The following is a 14410-nucleotide window of genomic DNA, read 5'->3' on the forward strand; positions in this document are numbered from 1 at the left end:
AGTATAGACTAGCAGAAATGGGTTAATTTAAGATAGAAGAAGTAGATAACAAGAAGCCTGCCACGGCCATACAGTTTGTAAGTAATATAAGTCTCTGTGTGCTTACTTGGTTGGGTCTGAGCGACTGTGGGCCTGGCGGGTGAGAGAGATTTGTCCTGACTGTGGACCAGGCAGGAAAACTCTAACTACAAATGGCGCCCAACGTGTTGGCAAGAGTTTCCACCTAAAAACTGAGAAAAAAGATTCTAAGACGGAGCTAAAAACAGCTTCCTAGTTGTCTCTCTCAAGTTAGCAGCAGCCTGCTGGTTTGAGCTACTATGGTGGGTTCCTGGCTTGTGTGTCTGACCTGCAGTGTGGCAGGGAATGAGGAGTCTACAAGTGGCACTTTACTCTGCTGCGTGGTAGATTTAGCCTTTGCTAGTTAAAAAAAAAAAAGTTTCTGGGCTATGCACTGCTTTGATAGAACTGCTTCTGATAGTTGATGGTACACATGGCTCCAGACCCAGAGCTGGCAGTAAACTGTACCACTGCCAAGTTGGGAAGCTGAGGTGGGCGGAGACAGCAGCCACAGCAGCGTTTCAGTCTTACAAAGATGGATATTACACAGAAAATCTGGTTTGTGTTGTCTTTGGGATTTTTAACTACAGAAAAAGATTTGTTCGTAAAAGCTGTTGAGTTAAACAAATATGTAAATTTTAAAGATACCTTGACTTCAAAATTTGGATATAAGGATATGTTGCTTTGGAAAAGAGTCTCTGCTTTTGTTTCCACAGAAAGCCAGAGGCTGTGGATTTGTTCCAGATTAAGATACATCAGGTTTGATCATCCAAGGCCACCTGAAAGGTCTCTGATGACACCGTGGCCCAGATGATCCAACATCCAGAATGGTTTCAAGGCAACTGGCTCAGAGGTTTACCCTCACAGACTACTCCATAATCCTAAAATTTTCTTTGTGTCCCCATAAGATACAGCGCCCCCCTCCAGCAGGAAGTAGTAAGAGAAACTACGCCCACATTCCCAAAATTATCAAGCTGGCTTTGGAGATGAAATTGGCTCACTCCTTCTCTAAACCCAAACATATTGTTAAAAGAAAAGTTAAGAGATTCTTGTGTTCCAAATCAGAAGAGCCCTCTGGTGTGGGACAGAGAAAAACCAATATTTTTATTTAAATCAGGTTGATTATAAATGCAATCTCTCTCTAAAGAAGAAAAGGGGATATGATATAGATATAATAGGATGAAAGGGTAGATTAATAAACTTACTTTTAAAGAACAACTTGTTTAAAATGTTTTACATTGGTATAGATTTTAGTCTATTGATACAAACTTAAAGTTAATTTTGTTATACTGTGTGTATATTTCTACTTGTGTTTAAGGTATTATGTTTGTATAGCTCATTTTAAATTGTAATTAATAATTAAAAATAGATTAATAATTAATCATCTGTGATAATCATACTCATAGCCATGTTAGTTAAGTCTTCTAGGTATACATTTCAGATAGATGGGTAATCTTCAAATACTTCAAAGACCTTCAGAATATGGCATTTAAAATACTTTTAAAATTTAGACTTTCTGGACAGTGAGACATGTCTGCTCCTGGCAACACCAATTTATTTCAGAGAGGAGGATGGGCATTGAAGACCCTTCATATCTTATCTTCACCTTGGCAAAAATAGCCATTTGGGCAAGAAACTATTCTTGCCTGGACTGCTTGATCAACTGGACATGCAGGACCCATAGAAAGGTGACCACTGAACTTTGCTTGACAAAATGGTTCTTCAGGTTCCTGCTTCTCAGAAGAAACTGCCAGACATTCTACAGGACATTGAGAGAAGTGACCAAGAGACTCTAGCCCTATGGGCTGAAGACAAATGCCCCAACTTTACAAAGGAACATTAGGTGACTGTCCAGGCTGCCAGCTGTCTCTGTCTATCCTGCAAGACTCCCAAAAGTTGCTTGCATCCTTCTGCTAGTTCTCAGGTAATATTATATCCTTCTGAGGTCTTTGATGTGGTTGAAGACTAGATAGTTATAATTTCCTCAGTTATAATAAAAAATAAGTTAGATATAAAACCTTAGACTCATAAATATAAGGTAGATAGCATATGTTCTTTAATATTGTAACTGTAATTCTTGCTTTATAATTGTTTTGTTATATGTAATTTTACTTTGTAAAAGTTAAAACCTTCCTTAAAAAAAAAAAGAAAAGGGGAAGTGCTATGGATATCGCTCTGTGTAAATAAAATGCTGATTGGCCAGTAGCCAGGCAGGAAGTATAGGCGGGACAAGCAGAGAAGAGAATTCTGGGAACAGGAAGGCGGAGGAAGAGACACTGCCAGCCGCTGCCATGAGAAGCAACATGTAAAGACACTGGTAAGCCATGAGCCATGTGGCAAAGTATAGACTAACAGAAATGGGTTAATTTAAGATAGAAGAAGTAGATAACAAGAAGCCTGCCACGGCCATACAGTTTGTAAGTAATATAAGTCTCTGTGTGCTTACTTGGTTGGGTCTGAGCGACTGTGGGCCTGGCGGGTGAGAGAGATTTGTCCTGACTGTGGGCCAGACAGGAAAACTCCAACTACAGCCTCGTGGTGTTACCTCTCCTTAGCTTACATCTCCTGTTTCCTCTCTGTGTCTTTCTGGTGACTCCTCGACTCCACCCTTCTTCTTCCTAGTGTCCTTAGTCTGGTTCTCTTTCCTAATCTTATCCAGCTATTGCCCGATGAGCTGCTTTATTAAACCTATCACAGCGGCATATATTTACATAGTATAAAGGAATATTCCACAGAGAGTATCCTTCCAGGAGGCACAGCAAACATTCCAGTAAACTGGAAGCTAAGCCTTCCTCTGGCCACTTAGAGCTAACGATGCCCTTGAGTCAACAGGCTAAGAAGTGGGTTATGGTGTTGGGAGGGATAAGTGATCCAGATGGGAAAACCAGGCAGCTTCTCCATGGTGGAGGCAAGAAGCATGCAGAAAATCCTTTCTAGGGAGCTGCCTTAGTCCCTGTTCCATTGCCATGAAGAGACAACATGACCAAGGCAACTCTTACAAAAAAAAAGCATTCAATTGGGGGTTGGCTTACAGTTTCCATTTAGCCAATTATCATCATGGCAGGAGCACTGGAGCACAGAGAAGAGCTACATCCTGATCTGCAGGCAGAGAGGGAGGAAGGAAGGGAGGGAGGGAGGGAGAGAGGGAGGGAAGGGAGGGAGAGAGAGAGAGAACTGGGCCTAGCCTGGGCTTTTGAAACTTCAAAGCTTACCTCCCCAATGATACAGTTTGTCCAACAAGGCCACTTCCCCAGTCCTAATCCTTTTAAAAATTCCACTCCCTGGCAACTAAGCATTCAAATATATGAGCCTGTTGGGGGGGGTCATTCTTATTCAACCATAACAGGCAACTCTTGGTGTAATCATGTCTTATAATTAAGGTGGATGGGAAACTACAATGATCCAATCTAGGGAAGATGATCAATGACCTAGACCCTTCTAGAATGAGGGTGTGTGTCGCAACTCCAACCAAGATCTGCTGAAATGTTTGGAAGGGTGGAGTGTGTAGTTTTGTGTGTGTGTTTGTGTGTGTGTGTGTGTGTGTATACACACTATTAAGATATTGTTATATATAATATATATCATTGTATGCTATATTAATAATATAGCCATGTATGGCTATTAAGCAGATAGTCAAGTTTTCTCTTTTTTTCACATGCAATATAATATAATATGAAGGGAGTTAATACAAATACTTAAGTGTTGTTAACTCTATATTATAACATTTAAATGAATAGATTTTGGGTTTTAATAAAAATGTTCCCCATAGGCTCATGTTCCCCAGTGGGTGGTGCTGCTTGAGGAGATTCTGAACCTTTAAGAGGTGCAGCCTTGCTAGAGGAAGTATGTCATTGGGGGTGGACTTTGAGGGTTTATAGCCTCACTCCACTTCCTATTTGCTTTCTGCTTCCAGCGTGTGGACAGAAGTATGGTCAGCTCCCTGTTCCCGCTGCTCTGTCCCTGCCATTACAGACTCGAGCCATCTGGGAACTTAAAGCAAAATAAAATCTTCCTAAAGTTGCTCTTGGTCATAATATTTTATCATAGCAACAGAAAAGTAACCAATACAGGATATTTAAAAAGTAAGTATTCCCCAAAGCATTTTGCTACATATTCTGGGGAAGAGCGTGTGCATTTACAGTGTACATGAGGTGGATATACCTATCATGCTAGGCCAAACTATGGTCTTTGTTATTGTCTTTATTTGGAAATTAAACATCACTTAAGATGTGGTTGGGTGTCAAGCTGACAAAGGGTGGGGCTTGATTGTCAACCTGACAATATTTAAAATCACCTGGAAGACACACCTCTGGGCATGTCTGTGAGGACACTTCCAGAAAGGATTAACTGGGGGAGTGAGACCCTCAGTGTGTGAGGCACCTTTCAATGTGGCCCAGGTAGGGAGGTCTGAGGAAGGAGGCAGAGTGCACCTATTTTCCTGCACTTCTTCCTCTGACTTCCGACACTAACCTCTTTGGCCTTCCAACATACACTCAATACTGCAACTTTCCAGGCAGCTGCAGGTCTCCAGTGCTGGACTGGGACTGTGAGGCATCTAACTTCATGGGGTGAGCAGCTGTCAGGGTCTCTGTCTCTCCGTTGTGTATATGGTCATTGCCAAACTACCTAGCCTCTAATGGGTAAGCTAGTTTATAAGTCTCATTTTGTTACACACAAACACATATACATACAGTCAGACAGACAAACACATACGGACATAAAGACACACACATACACACAGACAGACACACACATAGAGACATAAACACACACACACATACACACATATACACACAGACAGACAGACACACAGACAGACATAAACACACACACACACATACACACAGACAGACACACACACATAGAGAGAGACATAAACACACACACACATATACACAGACAGACAGACAGACACATACAGATACAGACATAAACACACATGCATACACACGGACAGACAGACACACAGAGACATAAACACACACATGCATACAGACAGACACACACGCAGACATAAACACACATACATAGACAGACAGACACACACAGACATAAACACACATACATACATACATACAGACAGACACACTATTAGCTCTGCTCCTCCTGAGAATCTGCCTAATACAGCAGCGCTCGGTGATCCTGGGGACAAAGGGAGAAGGTAACAAAGTGACTGATGGCAAGGACTTCCGGTCAGGGAAGTACGTGCTTTGTTTTAAAACTTGCTTTCAGAAGGTGAGTGAGCCCATCATTACAAAACTGTTAGATCTGCTTATCCTATTCACCATAAAACACAATTTTTCACCAATATTGGCCCCATGGATTTAGGGGGAAATCCCCTCTAGATTCTCATAATGTTTAAGGGGTTCAGAGCACAGGCGACATTTCCCACAGTACTTAATAGAACAAAGGGGCTTCACTCTGCAGGCAGAGGGCTACTTAAGTTCTAGTTGGCATCTTATGGGTTTGTTGTGTTTTTGCAGCAACTTTGCCATAATTTTCATTAGTATCCTCAAACCAGTCTTTGAATTCATTGAGCTAGAAATACCTTTTCATTCTTTAATCAAGACCTACATTCGACTCATGACTTTAGTTTTGTTTTGCGCTCTCTCTCTCTCTCTCTCTCTCTCTCTCTCTCTCTCTCTCTCTCGTTTTTAATTTTTGAGACAGGGTTTCTCTGTGTAGCCCTAGCTGTCCTGGAACTCTCTAGACCAGGCTGGCCTTGAACTTGTATCTTCCTGCCTCTGCCTCCTGAGTGGTGGGGTTAAAGGTGTGCGCTGCCACTGCCGGCTAGTACTAGACTTTAGAGTGTGTCGAACCCTGTTCTTTGTTAGTGGAACGTAAGTAAGAATATGGTTTATGCAGCTCATAATTTGGGGGCTTGGAAGTCCGAGGTGGAATGACTACCTTAAGTTGGCCTTCTTGCTAGCTGCGTTCAAGAGATGTGAATTATTCCACACCAAGAGATACGTGCCCCTCTTTTCCCCCTCTCGCCCTCTATATGCAAAACGCCCATCTTCAATAGTGAGCTCTTGTGGGATGTCTTTCTGTATGCTGTGAATATGTGTTACTCCCATTGGCTAATAAATAAAGCTGCATTTGCCTATGGCAGGGCAGGATGGAGCCAGGTGGGAAAATACAAGTGAGAAAGGAGAAAGGAGAGCAAGGGGAGACGCCAGACCGCTGTCCAAGGAGCAGCATGTAATGGGATGCAGGTAAAGCCACAGAACGTGTGGTGACTAGAAATGGGTTAATTTAAGATGAAAGAGCTAGCTAGTAAGAAGCCTGAGCCATGGGCCATATATTGCAATTAATATTAAGCCTCTGAATAATTATTTTATAAGCGGCTGCAGGACCTCGGGACCGGGCAGTACAAACACGGGTATGGGTTGGACCGGAGAGACTTCCCTCTACACTGTCTCGCCCATCCAAGGATTAACCAGGCCCATATCTGCTCAATTTCCAAGATCAGACAAGACCAGTGCTGCTCAGGGGACTTGACTTTGATGATGTTCTGTAACTGTAATTGCCACCCAAAGGTCCCACCTCTAGTCAAGGTGGTTGTTTTAAGTTAACATTTAACGGTGGGTATTGGTTTTTTATTATGAGCCCAAAAGAATATTTTCAAAACATGGCAGACTCTGTTCACCGAATTTGAATTTCCATATGGTTGGATACAGCAGAAGATGGATTTTAAAGTCATTTGAATTTTTCTTTCAGCCCATGTTTACACTATAACAACATGAACACGATAATGTTACTTTTTTGAATATTTAAATTTTATTTTTCAAAACAATGTTTTGTTAATTTTTTGAGAATTTTATATGTGCTTTCATTATATTTTGATTATATTTGCCCTCTGTTCCTACCCTAAACTCCTCCCAGATCCACTCCCATCCCTCACCCCTTCTCTACTTTGAGTACTGTTTATTATTATTATTATTATTATTATTATTATTATTATTATTATTGACTACAGTCAGCTGGTATGGGGACATCTACTAGAGCATAACCAGCCTACTGGGGACCACATGCTTGAAGAAAGCAGCCTCTCCCTCCCCAGAAGCCATTGTCAGTAGTAGCCCCTCAGCTAGGAGTGAGGACTCATGTTCTGTGACTGAATGTTGACTAGCTTGATTTTGTACAGGTCTTGTGCAGGCAACCACAGGTTCTGAGAGTTCATGAGTGTGTGGTCCTGTCATGTCCAGAAGACACTGTTCCTCTCTGGTTCTCCCAGACCCCTGGTTCTCATGGTCTTTTTGTCTCCCCTTCTTGAATGTTCCCTGAGCCTTGTGGGGAGGGGCTGCGGCATAGATAGATGCCCCTTCTGTGGTGGTACACTCCACAGACACCTTCTGTACTTGGACCAGTTGGGAGTCTGCATTAACCGCTGTCCATGACACAGAGAAGCTTCTCTGATAAGGTCTGAGAGCTGAGCTAATCCATGAGGATACAGATAAGAATTGAGAGGACAGCTTGACACTGTGTCCATTGGGCAAAATAATAGCAATGACTTCATTTTGGGGACTCTGAGCTCCCCAATCAAGTTGTTGTTGTTGTTGTTTTTAAATTAACAAATTTATTTGGAGCATTTGAACTAACATATTTCTCATTACACTTGCTTTTGCACATAGTCACACACTTTGAAGTATTTTGTTTATACCCCTCACTAAGCAGACTTCAGATTGTCACATGTGTGCTCCTGGGAGTTTGACCGGTACCTCACGTGGGCATCCTTAAAAACTGCAGCATTAACACTCCGTGCTAACACAGGAAAGGGAAGGTGGGGGTCAAAATGAGCTCCCTCACATTGGAAACCTGACTCGGAAAAACACTGAATACTTGGAAAATCACTGGAACAAATAATAACAAAAAAATCAATTTGCAAACACCTACAAGACCACAGGGCACTGGGTAATCACCCCCATTACTTTATGAGAAACAAAGTTATTGGATGAATCTAATTTCCTTTTGTCACCGAGGGCCAGGCATGGTGGATGCGGGGGAGCAGGCAAGGTTCCTCTCCTGACTTAAGAAAACCTGGGATTTTGTGTCTTGTCCCTAAGCAAATGGAGGAAAGATCCCTCTTGTGTGGCAGGCAAGAAACTCAGAACCAAGCAATATGCTCAAACTCAGCTCAAATCAATGTGCTCAAAAGTCACCTTTCCCTCCTCTGTCCCCTCTCTCCATTTCCTTGTCCAAGGTGTCAGTCACCTGGACTCTTTTCCACCTCTCTGTCCTCCAGCTTCCCCATCTCTAAGAGGGGGTGACTAGTGGGACCCACGCCAGGAGTTTTAAGGATTGGAAGAGACAATGCGTGTAGTGTGCTTGGCTTGATTGAAGGCCAACAAATGCCGGCAGCCAATGCCATCACCCTACTGATCTGTCACCACATGGAGGTTTTCATTGCTGCCGCCTTGATGGCACCCAGTGCCCCTGCCTGCTTCCCTGGTTCCTGTGCTCTTACTCTCCACACAGTGGTGAGAGGGGGGACACTGGCTTCCCTAACTCCATCCGGCCTTCTTCCTCCTTCCCCTGCGCAGTTGAACTTCACGTTCCGAAGTACCGTGAATCTATCTCTGTAGCCTGATTTCTGCCTCTTCCCTCCTTACACCCCACCCCCACCCCACACACCCCACCCCACCCCCTCGGTGGTAGAGGGGAAAGAGGAACAGGAATTAAAGTAAGCCAGAGAATTACATAGTGGTGATTTAAAGGCACTAAAAAAAAAAAAAAAAAAATCTCTGAATTAAGAATGGATTTTATGGTGTGTGACTTACATCACAATAAGAAATAATTTGGAAAAAATAAGTTGGCAGTAAAATTGTGCTGAAAAAGATGTCCATTTTTATCTTCATATATCTTCTTTATCTTTGGGAGACTCATTTATTAAGCCAACATTTGCAGTGAATGTATCACATGCTGATGCTGGTCTAAAGTGATACTGTAGGGAAAATCTGCACACACCAAAGTGGGAGAGACCCCTGGGGCAGTAGCTGTGGGGATACTCTGGGGACAATGCCCAGGAAGACATCCTCTGGACACAGGTGTTCTTGGCACATGCTGGCTGGCCTTCTGCTGTGGTCAGAGCATGTCACTCTTTGGAGGGAAGATGTGTTTGTTGGTTTGTTTTTGAGACAGGGTTTCTCTGTGTAGCCCTGGCTGTCCTGGAACTCACTCGGTAGACCAGGCTGGTCTTGAACTCACAGAGACCTGCTTGACTCTGCCTTCCGAGTGCTGGGATTAAAGGTGTGTGCCACCATGGTGAGCTGAGAGGTTGTCACTTGAGCAGGATCCCATCACTTCATCTTCAGAATCTGGCAAATTTGCCGTGAACAGCACCCCTGTGCACTACCTAGATCCTGGCGTCGATCTGACAGCAACCTTAGCGTTTCTTTTTGAGACAGTGCTCACTGTGTAGCCTGGACTGACCTGAAGTTCGCTGTGTAGACCAGGCTGGCTTCAGACTCACAGAGTCGGCCTGCCTCTGCCTCCTGAATTCTGGGATTACTTGTGAGGGGAGGGGCGCCAGGCTGAGCACCAACCGCAATTTTCGGAGAGTCCCGGAACCACCTCCAGTTTGATGAGGCTTCAGAATCTACCAGAGGCTGTAACACGATTGCAGTTTATTATAGGGAACCGATGCATATGTGTGTAGGTGTGTGCATGTGTGTGGAAGTCAGGACAACTGCAGGAGTTGGTTCTCTTCCTCCACCATGTGGGTCCCAGGGATCGAACTCAGACTGTCAGGCTTGGTGGCAAGCACCTTTACCCACTGAGCCATGTCACTGGCCCCCAGGTTTCTTCTTAGTGGACATGGAGGAGAGAGGATTGCTAATAGAGAAGCAAGTGCTCAGGACAGCAGCTCAATGGAGGCCTCAGACATGCTGACTCTGGTGTCTCATCTGTTCTCTAGGCAATTTTTTTTTTTTCTTCAAGAATTCATTTATTTTTATGTGCCTTGGTGTTTTGCCTGTGTAAGGTGTCAGATCCCCTGGAACTAGAGTTACAGACAGTTGTGAGCTGCCGTGTGGGTGCTAGGAATCGAACCTGGGTCCAATAGAAGAGCAGCCAGTGCTCTTAACCACTGAGCCACCATTCTCCAGCCCCCATTCTCTAGGCTTTCTAAGGAGAATTTCTAAAGATGGATGAGAAAGGACTGGGAAGAATAGCAGATCCCACTCGCGCTCTGCTCCCCAGGCACTGGCTGTGTGCTTGGCAGCTTCACAGGGACATCCTCTGAGTCATACAGTGGAGACAGTGAGCCCTTGTGGGAACTTCTGTCCTCCTCAGAGCTACAGATTAGTTTGAAGAATCATTTCCACTAGAGCAGGGCTTCTCAACCTTCCTAATGCTGCGGCCCTTTAATACAGCTCCTCATGTTGTGGTGACCCCAACCAAAAAATTTTATTGCTACTTCATAGCTAATTTTACTACTGTTATGAATCGTAATGTGAATGTCTGTGTTTTCTGATAGTCTTAGGTGACTCCCGTGAAAGGGTCATTTGACCCCCCCCAAGAGGTCGCGACCCATAGGTTGAGAACCACTGCACAGGGTTGGACCGTTGCTGTGAGTGGCAAATATCCAGCTTTTGTCAGAATTTTGCAGCAGTGGGCGGCAGACCTGAGGACCCTGCCTTGTCAGCAATGGGGTCAGCCGTGTTTGCTGGTCTCCCCCGACCACCAACCATCCAGCGGCATCATCCTTTGCCCCAACTCCCCTTGTGCTCATGCTCAGTGAGTCTATATGGCAAAGACAGTGAGGCCACTTTCGCGGCTGACCTCTGGATGCCTCTCCACTCAGGGCTATTTGTCTGTCTCCGACCTAATGAGGGAAAGTGGGGGCGGGAGATTGTGTATGCATCAAACGCATCCAATCAGTCCGAGGTAGGAATAGCGAACCCGACAGGTATCAGAAACGGAGGTAATTTTCCATTAACATCCTGATTGAGGTTAATGGATTCAGGGGCGGTAGAGAGAGCAGGGCAGGGTGGGAGGGGGGGTGCTAGAGGGATAATCAGAATTTGGCAACAGCTGGGCGGTGGGGTGTGAAGGGAAGGCATGATTGTTGACAACCCCCAAATGATAAGCATCCCCAGAGAGACAGAGAAGTGGGGCAGAGAGGAGATTTGTTCGCTCTGACACATCTGAGGTGCTGCTGGGCTGTGTAAATGGAGCAAGCGAGAGATCAGGAAATACAGGCTGGGACACCTGTGAAAGCAGACACCTACCGGCAGCATAATTGCCAGGCACTTCGGAAGCTTAGGGGTTTTCTAACTGAACAGGGCTGGCTGTTTGAGCAGTGGGTGGTGGCGGGCAGAGGCGGGCTGAATCTGCATAGTGCAGGTGTGGAAGTCCAGACTCAGATCTGACCTGCAGAAGCAACCTCTTGTATGTGGGGTCCTCTCCACCTGCAGTGCAGATTCCTTAGAGGACCAAATAGACACACAGGGTTCGGATGACCTCCAGTCCCTTCACACTCACTATAGAGCTGACCTTTATTGTGACCTCATGCAGGGGCAGGAGAGTCTCCTGAGGAAGGGGTGAGTTTTTGTAATTTGTGCAAAAGTGTCATATGAGCTACCAGGGCCTCTGGCTGCTTGTTAGTTAGTTTTTATTTTAATAAGCCTTGAATAGCGTCTGCAAATTTTCCAGTCCATTCTGATCTTGCTACACTATGTGAGAGCCTGTGACTCACTAAAGAGCCAGTGATAATTTTTGTAAGCCAAGCGTTTTGACGCTGGTAACACAGATTCTTGAGTATTCGCTGTTGCATCTGCATTGAAGATATCATATGTGCAAGAAGAGTTCATCATACACTTCTTGCTTTCATCTACTTCTAGATTCTATTTCTACTTCTAGAACTGACATCTTCGATGCACCAAGTGTCACGGGCAGAGACACAGCTTTCCAGAGGAAGACGATTATCTTTCCAGTTGCTATGAGAAAGTGCCTGACAGTGACTTATGGAAGAAGTTTCCATTGGCTCAGGTGTTTCATCACAGCGAGAAAGCACGTGTGCACAGCTCATGAACTCCCGTCGTCTCCCTTTAACCAGTAGGACCTCAGCCTGTGGACTGCCTGCCTGCATTTAGAGTGGGTTTTCCTACCTCCATTACACAATTTGCAAAGTCCCTCACAGACATGCCCAGAAGTTTGTCTCCTAGGTGATCCTAGATCCTGTCAAGACGATTGTTAATGTTAATCATAATAAGGGCCTTTTTTTTTTTTTAATACAGCATCATTTTAATTAAGAATATTTAAGAACGGTAATAGGACCTGTAACAGAATGAACAAATGATACTTCTAGATGACAGAATATTTTACAGGCAGGGCTATTTATACTCATCACTTAATTGCATGGGGAAAACCAGGGTGCCAAATTGTATGCATGATTAGAATCGAGATTCACGTTACTTGTTAATATATGTCTATAAGTAAGCATCACATACGTGGAAGCTCGAAGAAATTACACCCAAATGTCAGCAACGGCTATTTCTAGAGGGTGGAATCACACGTGATTTATTTTCCCTTACACTCATGTTAATTTTCCAACTTTTGGGAAACGAAGAGATGATTGTGTTTGTAATCATCATGTTCAGTTCAAGGGATCCAGGGCTCAATTTTCAACTGAATATTCAAGACAGAAATTGTTCACGTGATTCGATGCTGGTGAGAGCGGTCAAGCTGAGGCCTGGGAAGAGCTGCCAGCTGCCAGCCCAGCCATTCCAGAAGAATGCAAAGAACTCTGGCCCCAGGAGCCTGGGTTGAACCCTAAACACACCAGTGTGCTGTTGTTGGTTTTTTTTGTTTTTTATTCTTTTGGCTCTTTACTCTTTGGGGGGCCTGCCACCCAGCTCCCAGGTAAATCACACACAGAGACTTATTCTTAATTAATTCTTAATGCCCAGCTTCAGTTTGGCTTGTTTCCAGCCAGCTTTTCTTAACTCAGAGTATTCCATCTATCTTCTGCCTCTGAGCTTTGACCTTTCTCTCTTTCTGGATATCTTTTCTTTCCTTCTTAGTCGGTGTCTGGCTGTGTAGCTCAGTGGCTGGCCCCTTCTTCTCCCACTCTTTGACCTTTTCAGGCTTCACAACCCCTCTTTTTTCTCCTTCCATTTATTCTCCCTGCCTGCCAGCCCCACCCATCCTTTCTCCTGCCTTGCTGCTGTGGATATCGCTCTGTGTAAATAAAGTTCTGATTGGCCAGTGGCCAGGCAGGAAGTATAGGCGGGACAAGAGAGAAGAGAATTCTGGGAAGTAGAAGGCTGGAGAGAGACACCACCAGCCGCCGCCATGAAAAGCAACATGTAAAGACACTGGTAAACCATGAGCCATGTGGCAAAGTATAGATTAACAGAAATGGGTTAATTTAAGATAGAAGAAGCAGATAACAAGCAGCCTGCCACGGCCATACAGTTTATAAGCAATATAAGTTTCTGTGTGCTTTCTTGGTTGGGTCTGAGCGACTATGGGACTGGCGGGTAAGAGAGATTTGTCCTGACTGGGCCAGGCAGGAAAATTCTAACTACACCTTGCTATTGGCCATGCAGCTTTTTATTGGCCCAGTTAGTTGTTTTAGACAGGCACAGTAACACAGCTTCACAGAGTCAAACAAATGCAGCATAAGAGAATGCAACACAACCTTGCATCATTAAAGCAAATGTTCCATAGCATAAACAAATGTAACACATCTTAAAATAATATCCCACAACACCAGTGCCCTTCCCGAGAGCTCATCTGTGGAAAGTGGGGTGCAGCCTACATGCATGGACCCCCGAAGGGTTTCCAGTGAACAAGAGAGGCCCTCTCTAGAGTATTTAGATTAAGGAAGCCACCACCAAGGGGAGGAAAAGGGTCAAACCCAGTGCTTCATGTGTGGTCCTTTAGGTTTTTACCCATTTTCTGGATCTGGCTTTTACATACATATTTATTTGAATTTTTAAAAAGTTCCTATAGTTAGTTTGAAAATCACAGCTCGAGAAAGAGATGGCAGTCGGAGGAGGGTGAATGGGAAAGAGAGAGAGAACACACATGTGCCTGTAGGGAGCAAGCCTGACTTTTTTTTGTTTTTTTTCCAGAGCCAAGGACCGAACCCAGGGCCTTGCACTTGCTAGGCAAGTGCTCTACCACTGAGCTAAATCCCCAACCCCATGTACTGACTTCTTCCAATTCATTGTTTTACTACTTCATGTGTATGGGAGTGTTCTTCCGGCATGCATGCACATCTGTGGACCATGTGCATGGCTGGTGCTTGCAGAAGCCAAAAGAGGGCAGTGGATGATACCCTGGAGCTACAGATGGTTGTGAGCCATCATTTGGGTTCTAGGCATAGAGCCGGGTTCCTTGGAAG

Source organism: Onychomys torridus, chromosome 9, assembly GCF_903995425.1.
Source record: "Onychomys torridus chromosome 9, mOncTor1.1, whole genome shotgun sequence".
In the NCBI taxonomy this organism is placed as follows: Eukaryota; Metazoa; Chordata; class Mammalia; order Rodentia; family Cricetidae; genus Onychomys; species Onychomys torridus.